This window comes from Galeopterus variegatus, unplaced genomic scaffold (assembly GCF_000696425.1).
Source record: "Galeopterus variegatus unplaced genomic scaffold, G_variegatus-3.0.2 Scaffold1650, whole genome shotgun sequence".
NCBI lineage: Eukaryota > Metazoa > Chordata > Mammalia > Dermoptera > Cynocephalidae > Galeopterus > Galeopterus variegatus.
In genome coordinates, this window is record NW_007727761.1 from 193,099 (window position 1) to 204,252 (window position 11,154).

At 44.3% G+C, this 11,154-nt stretch overlaps 1 pseudogene; it reads right to left on the minus strand.

Annotated features, from left to right (window-relative positions):
* Nucleotides 1-2,336: 2,336 nt before the first annotated feature.
* On the minus strand, nt 2,337-10,699 carry LOC103594949 (annotated as a pseudogene).
* Nucleotides 10,700-11,154: the final 455 nt, after the last annotated feature.

Below are 11,154 nucleotides of genomic sequence, written 5' to 3' on the forward strand. Positions count from 1 at the left end.
TTCTTTTTCTTGCCTAATTGTTTTGGCTAGGGCTGCCAGTACTATTTTGAATAGAAGTGGTGAGAGTGAGCATCCTTGTCTTGTTCCTGATCTTAAAGGAAGAGCTTTTAGCTCTTTGTGATTGAGTTTAATGTTAGCTGTACGTTTGTCATGTATGGCCTTTATTTTGTTGAGGTACATTTCTTCTATACCTAATTTATTGAGATTTTTAATCATAAAAGAATGTTGCATTTTGTCAATTGCTTTTTCTGCCATCTATTGAGATGGTCATATGATTTTTATCCTTTATTCTGTTAATGTGGTATATCACATTTATTGATTTGTGTATGTTGAACCAGCCTTAAATCCCAGGAATAAGTCTCGTTTGATCATGGTGTATAATCTTTTTAATGTGCTGTTGAATTTTTTTTGCTAGTATTTTGTTGATAATTTTTGCATCTATGTTTATCAGGGCTATTGGCCTGTAATTTTCTTATCTTGTAGTATCTTTGTCTGGCTTTGGTATTGGGGTAATGCTGGCCTTGTAAAACGAGTTTAAAAGTGTTCTCTCCTCTTCAATTTTTTGGAAGAGTTGCAAAAGGATTGGCATTAATTCTTCTTTAAATATTTGGTAGAACTAACCAGCAAAGGCATCAGATCCTGGGCTTTTCTTTTTTGCAAGGTTTTTGATTACTGATTCAATCTCCTTACTTGTTATTAGTCTATTTAGATTTTATATTTCTTCATGATTCAGTCTTGGCAGATTGTATATTTCTAGGAATTTATCCATTTCTTCTAGATTATACAATTTGATGGTATATAATTGTTCATGGTAGTGTCTTAGGATCCTTTGTATTTCTGTGGTATCAGTCATAATGTCTCCTCTTTCATTTATAATTTTATTTTTATTCTTCTCTCTTTTTTCTTCATTTGTCTAGCTAAAGGTTTGTCAGTTCTGTTTATCTATTTAAAAAACCAACTCTTAGTTTCACTGATCTTTTCTAGTGTTTCTGTAATCTATTTCATTTATTTCTGCCCTGATTTTTTTTTCTCTTGTGAGGTGGGGTATTTTATTCACTTGGGCAATTCAAAATTGCAATCTTTCTCCCCCCACTCTCCTTGATTCCAAGGTGACCTAAGAACTGGTGATAAGCCTGAACTATTTTACCTCTTAAATGCTGTATTGATATAGGAGGTGCTCAATTTCCCTGGGTTCAGGTTTCAGGACATGCCTCTGGGTTTCCAGCCACTTCCTGAGGTCTCAGGCCCCCTCCTCTGGGCTCTCCCCTGGAGGAAAGTTACTGTTGCCAGGTAGGCCTATTTTCAGCACCAATTGGGGGAAAATGAGACCAGGAGGGGCTGGCTTATGCAAATCTGGTGGCTGGGCATGCTCAATAGAAAGCACAGACTATTGAATATGCTTGTGATAGGGTCTGACCAATGAACATGCTCCAGGAAGAGACCGACTGAGCATGTGCAAATCTAAATGTGACATAACTGGGAGCCACCCCCTTAATTGAATATGCATTAGATAGAGAAATTATAAAAGCCAAATCCTAGCAGAAGGCGGGATTGTTGCTCACTTTCCCGGAGGCAGCTGCACTTCACTGGCTGAGGTGTGTAGATTTTACTTTGCATCAAACTTACTTTCAGCAAGGGGCTGCTCATTCTGTTGAGCCAGCCTGTACTCTGTACTGAACTTAAAGTGTGTATTTCTTGCTTTTGTGTTAGACTTGATGTTTGTATTGAACTTACTTTTGTGTTAAACTTGGTATGGGCCCTGCTCAGTCTCTGGAGCTTTGCTGCACTGTCTCTGTGGAACATGTATTTCCTATTTTATTAAACTTGTTCTCACTGTCTACTGTGACTCTGCCCTTGAATACTTTCCTGTGGCAGAGTCAAGAACCTGGTAAGAGGATAGGGTGGGTTGCTGGCTATTGGCCACCCCCCTGCCCAGACTCTACCTCCAGCATCAGTGTTATAGACCACAGTTGCCTAATACAAAATACCAAGCCCTCTGCTGAAGATGATTTCCTGTCTTGCAGATCACTTCTTCACCAGGTAGTTGACTGCAGTCATTGAGGAGGTGGTGCGTCCTGTGCAGGTGTTTAAATCATTCCATTTTCAACTCTTCTGTCGGGAATGCTCTTTCAGCCAGTATCACGTTGGTTCTCATATTTACAGGCACCCCTTCCAGGCCAGGTGTTTAGTGCTGCTACCAGCCATCTAATATTGATATGCAACAGTCACCCCAGTTCCTGCCAACCAATTCCTGGTGCACATAATAGTAGGATCCCTTCTGGTTATGGTTCATGATATAATTTCTTAAAAAAACTGCTCTTCCAGAGATATCCCCCTTAAATGATGGGGTCCCCAAATGTACAGTTCTCCTGAACAGCAAGGTTGTAACTCATACCCTTCCCGTACTTATAAGTGCTGGTCATTATCCTCATCTGGCCTCTCTTGTCCCATGGTTCACGCATGAATTCCAAACAATCCAGTACTCAGTCCCATTGCTGAACCCCACCCACCTATGGAAATGACATGGTTTATGTAGGTCCTGTCACTGTATTGGCACAGATGCCTCCAGTGTAGTTAGCCAGGCTTTCTGTTGCCATTATATCACAGCTGATGGGACCATTTGTGTAAATTTCTGACATCATCTTTTTCCTTGCAGACCGGGAGCCATAGTTGCCCACTTTCCAGAGAGTGTGGTTCTGGATGGCATGGCACTCTTTGAGTTTGGTGAATGTCCCATATTGGTTAAACTTGTTACACTCCTGGTCCTTGGCCTGGTACTTGTTGCAGGTCTCGCTGGGGATGCCGTGCTGGTGGGCATACTTCCAGACTGGCAGATTGTGGCCTCCCTTGCAGGAGCCTGTGTTGCCACAGTCGATGATATGCTGCACCAACAGCAGGGTGGAGGGCCGTGTGCCCTGCCCTTCCTCTCAGTGTTGATCTGAATTGTCATGGCATTGGTGCTGCTGTGGGCCCGGCAGGAGCTGCAGTACTGGGGGAAGTGCTGGTTCCTGGTGATGCTGGCATAAGATCTGATGGGGCCAGGAACTTGTGAGGCTGGGGGTATGTCCTGCACCCTGACAAGGGTTGGTGAAAGGACTAACCTGAGCAGAACTTGATGCTGACTTATGCAGTGCCCACCAGCAGCAGGAGCAGCGGCAATGGACACAGCCCAGATGATGTGATGGGGCCAGGAACTTGTGAGGCTGGGGGTATGTCCTGCACCCTGACAAGGGTTGGTGAAAGGACTAACCTGAGCAGAACTTGAGGCTGACTTATGCAGTGCCCACCAGCAGCAGGAGCAGCGGCAATGGACACAGCCCAGATGATGCCATGGCTCCTGCTCTGGATCCTGTTCTGGCTTCCACACCAGATTCTAGATCCTTCTCCAGATCCTACATCTTGCATAGGTCCCATTCCAGCTTCCACCCTGCACCTGGTAGGCCCATGGTGATCTGCCCTGATATTTATTATTTCCTTCCTTCTGCTAACTTTGGATTTATTTATTTTTTCTAGTCCCTTGAGGTATGAAGTTAGGTTGTTTATTTGAGATTTTTCTTTTTTCTTAATGTAGGTGTTTATCACTATAAACTTCCGTCTTAGAACTGCTTTTTCTTCCTGTTATTGATTTTTAGTTTCATAGCATTGTGGTTGGAAAAGATGCTTGATATGATTTTGATTTTTATAAATTTGTGAAGACTTGTTCTGTGATCTAACATAGCCTCTATCCTGGAGAATGTTCCATGTGTTCTTGAAAAGTGTTTATTCTGCAACTATTGGATGGAATGTTCTCTATATGTCTGTTAGGTACATTTGGTCTGTAGAGTTGTTCAAGTCTGTGGTTTCCTTATTGATTTTCTGTCTGGATGATCGATCCATTGTTAAAGGTGGGGTATGGAAGTCTCCTACTGTTACTGTATTGTCGTCTATTTCTCTCTTCAGTTCTGTTAATATTTGCTTTATGTATTCAGGTATTCTAATGTTGGGTGCATGTATATTTATAATTGTTATATCCTTTTAATAAATTGACCCCTTTATCATTATGTAATGACCTTCTTTATCTTTTGTGATGGTTTTTGACTTAGTTCTATTTTGTTTGATATAAGTATAGCCACCCCTGCTTTTTTTGGTTACTATTTGCATGGAATGTCTTTTTCCATTCCTTCATTTTCAGCCTATGTGTGTCCCTAAAGCTAAAGTGAGTCTTTCATAGGAAGCATATAGTTGGATCTTAGTTTTTAAATCCATTCATCCCCTCTATGTCTTTTGATTGGAAGATTTAAACCTTTTACATTTAAAGTAATTACTTAGAGGTAAAGACTTACTATTGCCATTTTGTTAGTTGTTTTATGACTGTTTTGTAGTTTCTTTGTTCCTTTCTTCCTCTCTTGCTGTCTTCCTTTGTGATTTGAGAAATTTTTGTAGTGGTATGCTTTGATTTCTTTCTCTTTGTCTTTTGTGTATTTACTATAGGTTTTTCTTTGTGGTTATTATGAGGTTTACATAAAACATCTTATAGTTACAGCATCCTAATTTAAGCCAATAACTTAAATTTGACTGTGTTAATAACTCTACACTTTAAATTCTCTCCACCACATTTTATGTTATTGATTTCACAATTTACATATTTTATGTATTATGTATGCAGTAACAAATTATTGTAGCTATAGTTATTTTTAATGCTTTGTCTTCTTTTATACTAGAGTTAAAAGTATTTTACACACCATCATTATAGTACTAGAGTATTCTGACTTTGACTATATTCTTACCTTTACAGTGAGTTTTATAGTTTCATATGTTTTCATGTTGTTAGTTAGCATCCTTTAATTTCAACTTAGAGAACTCTCCTTAGTATTTTCTGGTGAGGCAGGTTTAATGGTGATGAATTCCCACAACTTTTATTTGTCTAGAAAGGTCTTTTTCTCTTCTTATTTCTCAAGGGCACCTTTGCTGGATATAGTATTCTTGTGGCTAGCTTTTTCTTTCAGCACTTTTAATATATCATCCCTCTCTCACCTGCCCTGCAAAGTTTCTGCTTAGAAACCTTGCTTTCTCACCTGCCTTACTTAGAAATCTGCTGATGGTCTTTTGGAGATTTCCTTGTATGTGATGAGTCAAGTCACTTTTCTTTCACTGCTTTCAAAATTCTTTGTCTTGTCTTTTGAGAATTTGATTATGTGTCTTGGTAAAGATCTACTTATAGTTAATTGATTTGGGGCTTTCTAGGCTTCATGGCTCTGGCTGTTCTTTTTCCTATTCAGATTTGGGAAGTTTTCTGTATTTCTTTAAATAAGTTTTCAGTCCCTTTCTCTTTCTCTGCTTCTTCTGGTTATCCTATGATGTAAATATTAGCTTGCTTGATGGTGTCCCATAATTCATGTATACTTTCTTCACTGTTTTCACTATCTTTTCTTTCTGTTCCTCTGACTGGATAATTTAAAATGACCTGTCTTCAAGCTCACTGATTCTTCTGCTTGATTGAGTCTGTTGTTTAAGCTCTCTATAGAATTCTTCAGTTTAGTCATGTGTCCTTCACTTTCAGAATTTCTGTTTGGCTCTTTATTTTAGTTTCTATATCCTTGTTGAACTCATTTTGTTCATTTGTTATTTTTTCATATGTTATTTAGTCATATATCTGTGTTCTCTGTGGCTCACTGAGCTTCTTGAAGAAAATATTTTGAATTACTTGTCAGACAGTTTGTAGATCTCCATTTCTTTGGAGTTGGTTACTGATGTTTTATTGTGCTCCTTTGGTGGTGTCATATTTTCATGATTATTTGTGATTTTTGTAGTCTTGCATTGGTGTATGAACATTTGAAGAGTTAGGCACCTCTTCAAGTTTTTACAGACTGGCTTTGGCAGGGAAAGCCCTTCACCAGTCAGCCTATACAGACATTCTGGGCAGGCTGTCTGGTGGGGTCTGTGGGCAGGCTTGCTGCTGGAGTCCTCAGGCAGGCTGGTCTGGTCCCTAAGTCTGTGGGTGGGTGGGCCTGGAGCCCGAGTCTGTGAGGGCCAGCCTGGTTATATGATGGGCTTGGTCCTGAGGAACTGGCCTGGTGCCAAGGTCCACTAGGGTAGAGCCTAGCACTTGGGACCACAGGGGCCAACCTGGTACTGGGGCAGGACTTAAGCTGGAGTTCAGGGGGAACAGCCTGGTGTTGGGGTGGGCCTAGTGCCTGGGTCTATGAGAATGGGCCTAGTCCTGAGCTGCAGAGGCTGGCTTGGTGCTAGGGTCCAATGGGGTGGGCCTAGAGCCTAGGTCTGTGGGGCTGGACGGTCCTGGGTCCATGGGGGCCACTCCAGTGCTGGAGTTTACGGACACAGGCCTGGCTGGCATTGGGGCCAATCTAGAGCTTGGGCCACAGGGGCAGGCCTGGTGCTTGGGCAGGCCTGGAGCCTGGGTCTACAGGGGCCAGCCTGGTGTTGGCCCAGGCTTTGAGCCAGTCCAGGCTTGGAGCAGAGGGCCACAGGGGCTGGCTTGGAGCCTGTGTCTATGAGTACTGGCTTTGTGCCATGGCAGGCCTGGAGACTGGGTCTGCTGGGGTGGGACTGAAGCCTGGGGACATGAGGGTGACCTGGGTTCACAGGGGCTGTCCTGGCATTGTGGTTCACTGGGACGGGTCTGGTGTTGGGTCTCTGATGAAGTCAGGTACTCCTTTCTTTTTCCTTCTGCCACGTGGAAGGTATCCCTGTCTGTACTCTGCTGCCCAAGCTTGGCAAGGGGTGATATGGGTAATGTGAAACTGTCCTTCCTGCACTCTTCAATGTGCCTTTTCTTATTTCTGTGTACCACGCAGGTGCTGTAGTCATTCACCTGGATTCTTCAGCTCTTGCAAAAGTATTTTTGTGGGCCCCACTGTATAACCTTGGCAGGTCCTTGAGCATCCAAAGCCTTAGTTTTCTCAATTGTAAAATGTAGAAAATATAACTCACCTTGTAGGATTTTTGTGTAGAGTAGGTAATGCCTACTCAGCCCCTTACATATAATAGATCCCTTGTCAAGCATCTCTGGGTCATGGGAAGGTAGCTTTGTTGTGCTTTTCTTTTCTTGACCATAATATCAAAATAAGAGAGGACAAATATGTGCTAATTCCTTTTGTTTTGTTCTTCTTGCTTCTTGAATCTATCACTAACCTCTGTGTGACCTCAGGCCAACTATTTGAATGCCCCAGGGCCTCAATTTTCCCATTTGTAAAATGGGCACAGTCATTTCTCCACCTGCCTCCCTCTGTCTCCAGTGGCAGGGGTGAGGTTCTGGTGGGCCCAGGATATGAAAGCAGGAATTTCAAGGGAAACAATAGTTCACAGCAACAGTTAAAAAAAAAAAAAAAAGGCTGAATAGGATTGAAAATTCAAATATCCCAAGGATTAGAAAAAACCTTTAGAAAACTGGTTAGCTCATTCTCTCCCTAGAGAGCCACTATTGCCAGATGTTCTGATTTTTAAGGAGAAATCAGAAAGGAAATAATCTATTTCTTTAAGAAATATTTAAGTATCTGATTTATTTTTTCAATCTTTTAAAATCTTTTAATATTTGAATTAGTATTTAAATAAAACATCATCATCGGGGTCAAATAAGACATACCCTGGGGCTGCCAGTTTGAGACCCCTCTTCAGAGGTAGGCAGGGAGGTTTGGAGCCTTTGAAAGCTGTTCCCCACTCAAGCTCTGGTTCAAGCCTCCAACTGGGCTGCAGAATTCCTGCCCCCCAGAGCCCCTCCCGGAAGCCTCCTCCCTGCCTGGTGCCAGGGATGACTTCAGCTGGAAGACAAAGGGGCCTTCATGTTCAAAGGCCGGCAGGACAGTTCATCCTCCATCCTCCACAAACAAATAGGGTGGCTTTGATCTGGGTGGGGGCGGAGGCAGCAGTTCCAATTAGGAGATCAGCCCGTGACTGGGCTAAAGAATGTTTGTAATAAAATAAAAGATCTAAGTGGCTGTAATGAAGGGTAATAGAAAAATGGTGTCACTTGGGATTCTCTCCGAGTTGCCCTATTTGAAGTGGATTAACTGACTGCTACGGGACAGGGGACAAGGGGCCAGTCCCCAGAGCCTCTCCTGGACCTCACCTTCATCCCCACTCTTGGGTGGGGTCACACTCCTGGGCACACCCAAGACGGCAGCCAGAAGAGATAGCATGACCCTATTTTCTGAAGCGTGCCCTTCTCACCTTTGCAGGCACAGCCACTTCTCCCCTCCTTCGTTTGACTCATGTCAAGTCAGGGTCATCCCCAGTGACCCTCCTGTTGGCAAGATGCCCCTGCTGTTCCTGGCCTTCTTTCTGTTCTTCCTGCTGTCAGGTGGCTTCACTCTTTGGAGCCTGCCTCATGCAGTTTAGTCCTGGATTGCAGCAGGGCTTGGGCTGTTTCTTGCTAGAAACTTTTGTTCCTTTAAGGCAGGAACCCTTATGGATTGGGGATGGCACAGTTCTTCCTCAGCTTTTACATCCACTGTACTCAGTATGGAGGAAGGTTCAAAGAAAAGAGTTAAAGGCAATGGTTTAATAGGTAAGCTTACACAGAAGGAGGCACGGGGTGGTATCTCCAACATGCCAACTGCTTTACGTTCATCATCAGGGCTGCAGCATAAGGTCACTTAGATTGTGCACTGCACAACCCTCAGGGATGCCATTTACAGCCTGCGGAATGATTCTTTCCATAATTCTATATTTCTTCATGATAATGCTACAGAGCTGTCATTTTGGTTCTCAAATGAGGAAACTGAGGCTTAGAAGAGTTGAATGATGTTCCCCAAACCAGATGACTGAGCTGGGAATGTGGAGCCTCCTGAACCCTGAAGCTCTTTTGTCACTACATCAGGACATGATACTGACTGTGTATTTAGTATTGAAATATGGATTTAGTAGACCCTGTTCTAGGGCTTTCTGTATATCAGCACATCGAATCCCTACACACCCTGATGAGGTGGTTATTATCATTTCCATTTGACAGATGAGGAAGCTGAGGCAGAGTGGACTTGAAGTAACTCGCCCAAGGACACTTAGTGAGCAGAGTTGTGCATATTTGAGCTCAAGCAGTTGGGCTCCCAAAGCCCATGATGTAAACCACTACACCGTCTTGTCATCGTTATAATACCTCATTTCAGGCTACTTGGCCTGATATGTTTTTTCCCCTCTTTTGAACTGGTGATTCTTTTTTCCTGAGAAAGCCTGAGAAGAGAATATTTATTCTGTCCCAGACCACATTTGTCCCTTTCCAGTGGGCCAGATCCCTCAGCAGGAACTACCTGGGGCAATGGAGTCTTCTTCCTTCTTGGTACCCAAATCACCCAGCATACCTCTCCCCAGGGGCCGCCTGCTGACGGGCCTGCTCCGTTCCAGAGGCAGCAGGACCCAGTCTTTCTCTCTCTCCCTCCCTACGAAGGGTGGGTGATGGGAGGGTGGGGGAAGGGCTGCTTCTAGGGAGACTGCCTGAGGACAGTCTGGATTTATCTATAATATAAAAAGTAGAGGGCAGTCCTTTCCTCGACATGGGATTCTTTTAACTTTTATTTTTAATTTTTTCTTTTTTTTTTTTTTTCGTGTCCGGCAACGGATCGCAACCCTCAGTGTCGCCCCCGTACCGGACCGGGACCGGCAACGGGATCGCAACCCTCAGTGTCGCCCCCGTACCGGACCGGGACCGGCAACGGGATCGCAACCCTCAGTGTCGCCCCCGTACCGGACCGGGACCGGCAACGGGATCGCAACCCTCAGTGTCGCCCCCGTACCGGACCGGGACCGGCAACGGGATCGCAACCCTCGGTGTTGCCCCCGCGCCTCGCTCAGCCAGTGAGCAGGAACCGGTCTGTATGTGGGATCCGAACCCTCAGCGGGAGCGCCGCCGCGCTTCCCAAACTAGCGCAGTGCGCCACTGGGCCGGCCCTTTAATTTTTTCTGTTTCTAATTATTAGCTTCGACTAATCTGGTGTAGCTTAACATCCATTGCTCCTAAATTATCAGTAAGTAGATGTAGTTGGGACATTAGCCTCGTTCCCATCTACTCAGTGACATGAGAAGCAACTTCCTTGGGAAGATGCAGAGGCCCCCAAGGAGGCAACCATCTTCCATCCTCCTTGCGGCTGGAGGAGGGACAGGGATTCAGGGAAGGGTGGATCTGGAGTCGTGACTCAAATTTACCACTTGAAACCGAGGAAATCACCAAGCCTGGGAGGTTGAGTCAGTTCTTGTCCAAGGAAGGACAAGCAAATCCAGGAGGCCACCCTGGAGGAGGCAACTTTAGAGACACATGTGTGTTTTTCTTCTCTGTGGTCACAGACTTTTAAAATCCCCTGTACTTTTGAGTTAGGTTCATGAAGTCATAGCTCTGCCCTGCTAAAGTGTCAACCACACTGCTTAGTTATATATCCAGGTAAGATGCAAAGCACATTGATGGGAGTCCCTGTCTAGCATTCTGGGGTAGTTAAGACTCCTTTCTTGGCAAATTTCAGCTGGTATTCATCTCGCACAACTCTCTAACTGCCTATGGAGCACCAGGGATAGGAGCAGCTATGGGGGAATGATAGGCCTATTTTCTTGGGTCCTCTAAGAGCTCAGACTCCAGATTTGAGACCTCGATTGAAAACCTGATTTCAGCCCCAACACACTGTGAGAACCTGGGAAAATCATATGGCCTCTCTGAGCCTCAGTTTCTTTAAAAAAGGGGGATAGTGGTCAGCACCTACCTGTGCAGGGTTGACGTCATGATCCAATGTGATAATGTAGGTAAAGAACTTAGCAGACAGACATCCTGTAAGCACTCAATGAATGCCACCTGTCAGCATCAATATTTTCAGTATTATAGATGTGGCATCTTATGTGCATTTAACTCAACTATCTGTGCCCGATCAAAGAGAAAGTGAACAGGCACACATGCACGCACAATGCAGCAGCCAGAAAGGTGCACCCCTTGAATCTCCCTTTAAGAAAAACCTTGCCACTCAGCTGCAAGAAGTGCAGTTGGGAGACAGCCTCAGCCTCAGAACCTTATGGATCTGCCGCATCCAAACCCTTCTCAGGAAGCTCATGGCCTATGACTGAGAATAGTGCAGGTACTAGAGCCTAGAAGTGGTATTCTTTTTGCCGATGTAGGGCTCCTCTAACGGGCAGCCTTTGTTTTAGAGCTGCCTGTGGAGTTGGCCGAGACTTTGTCAGCTTTGC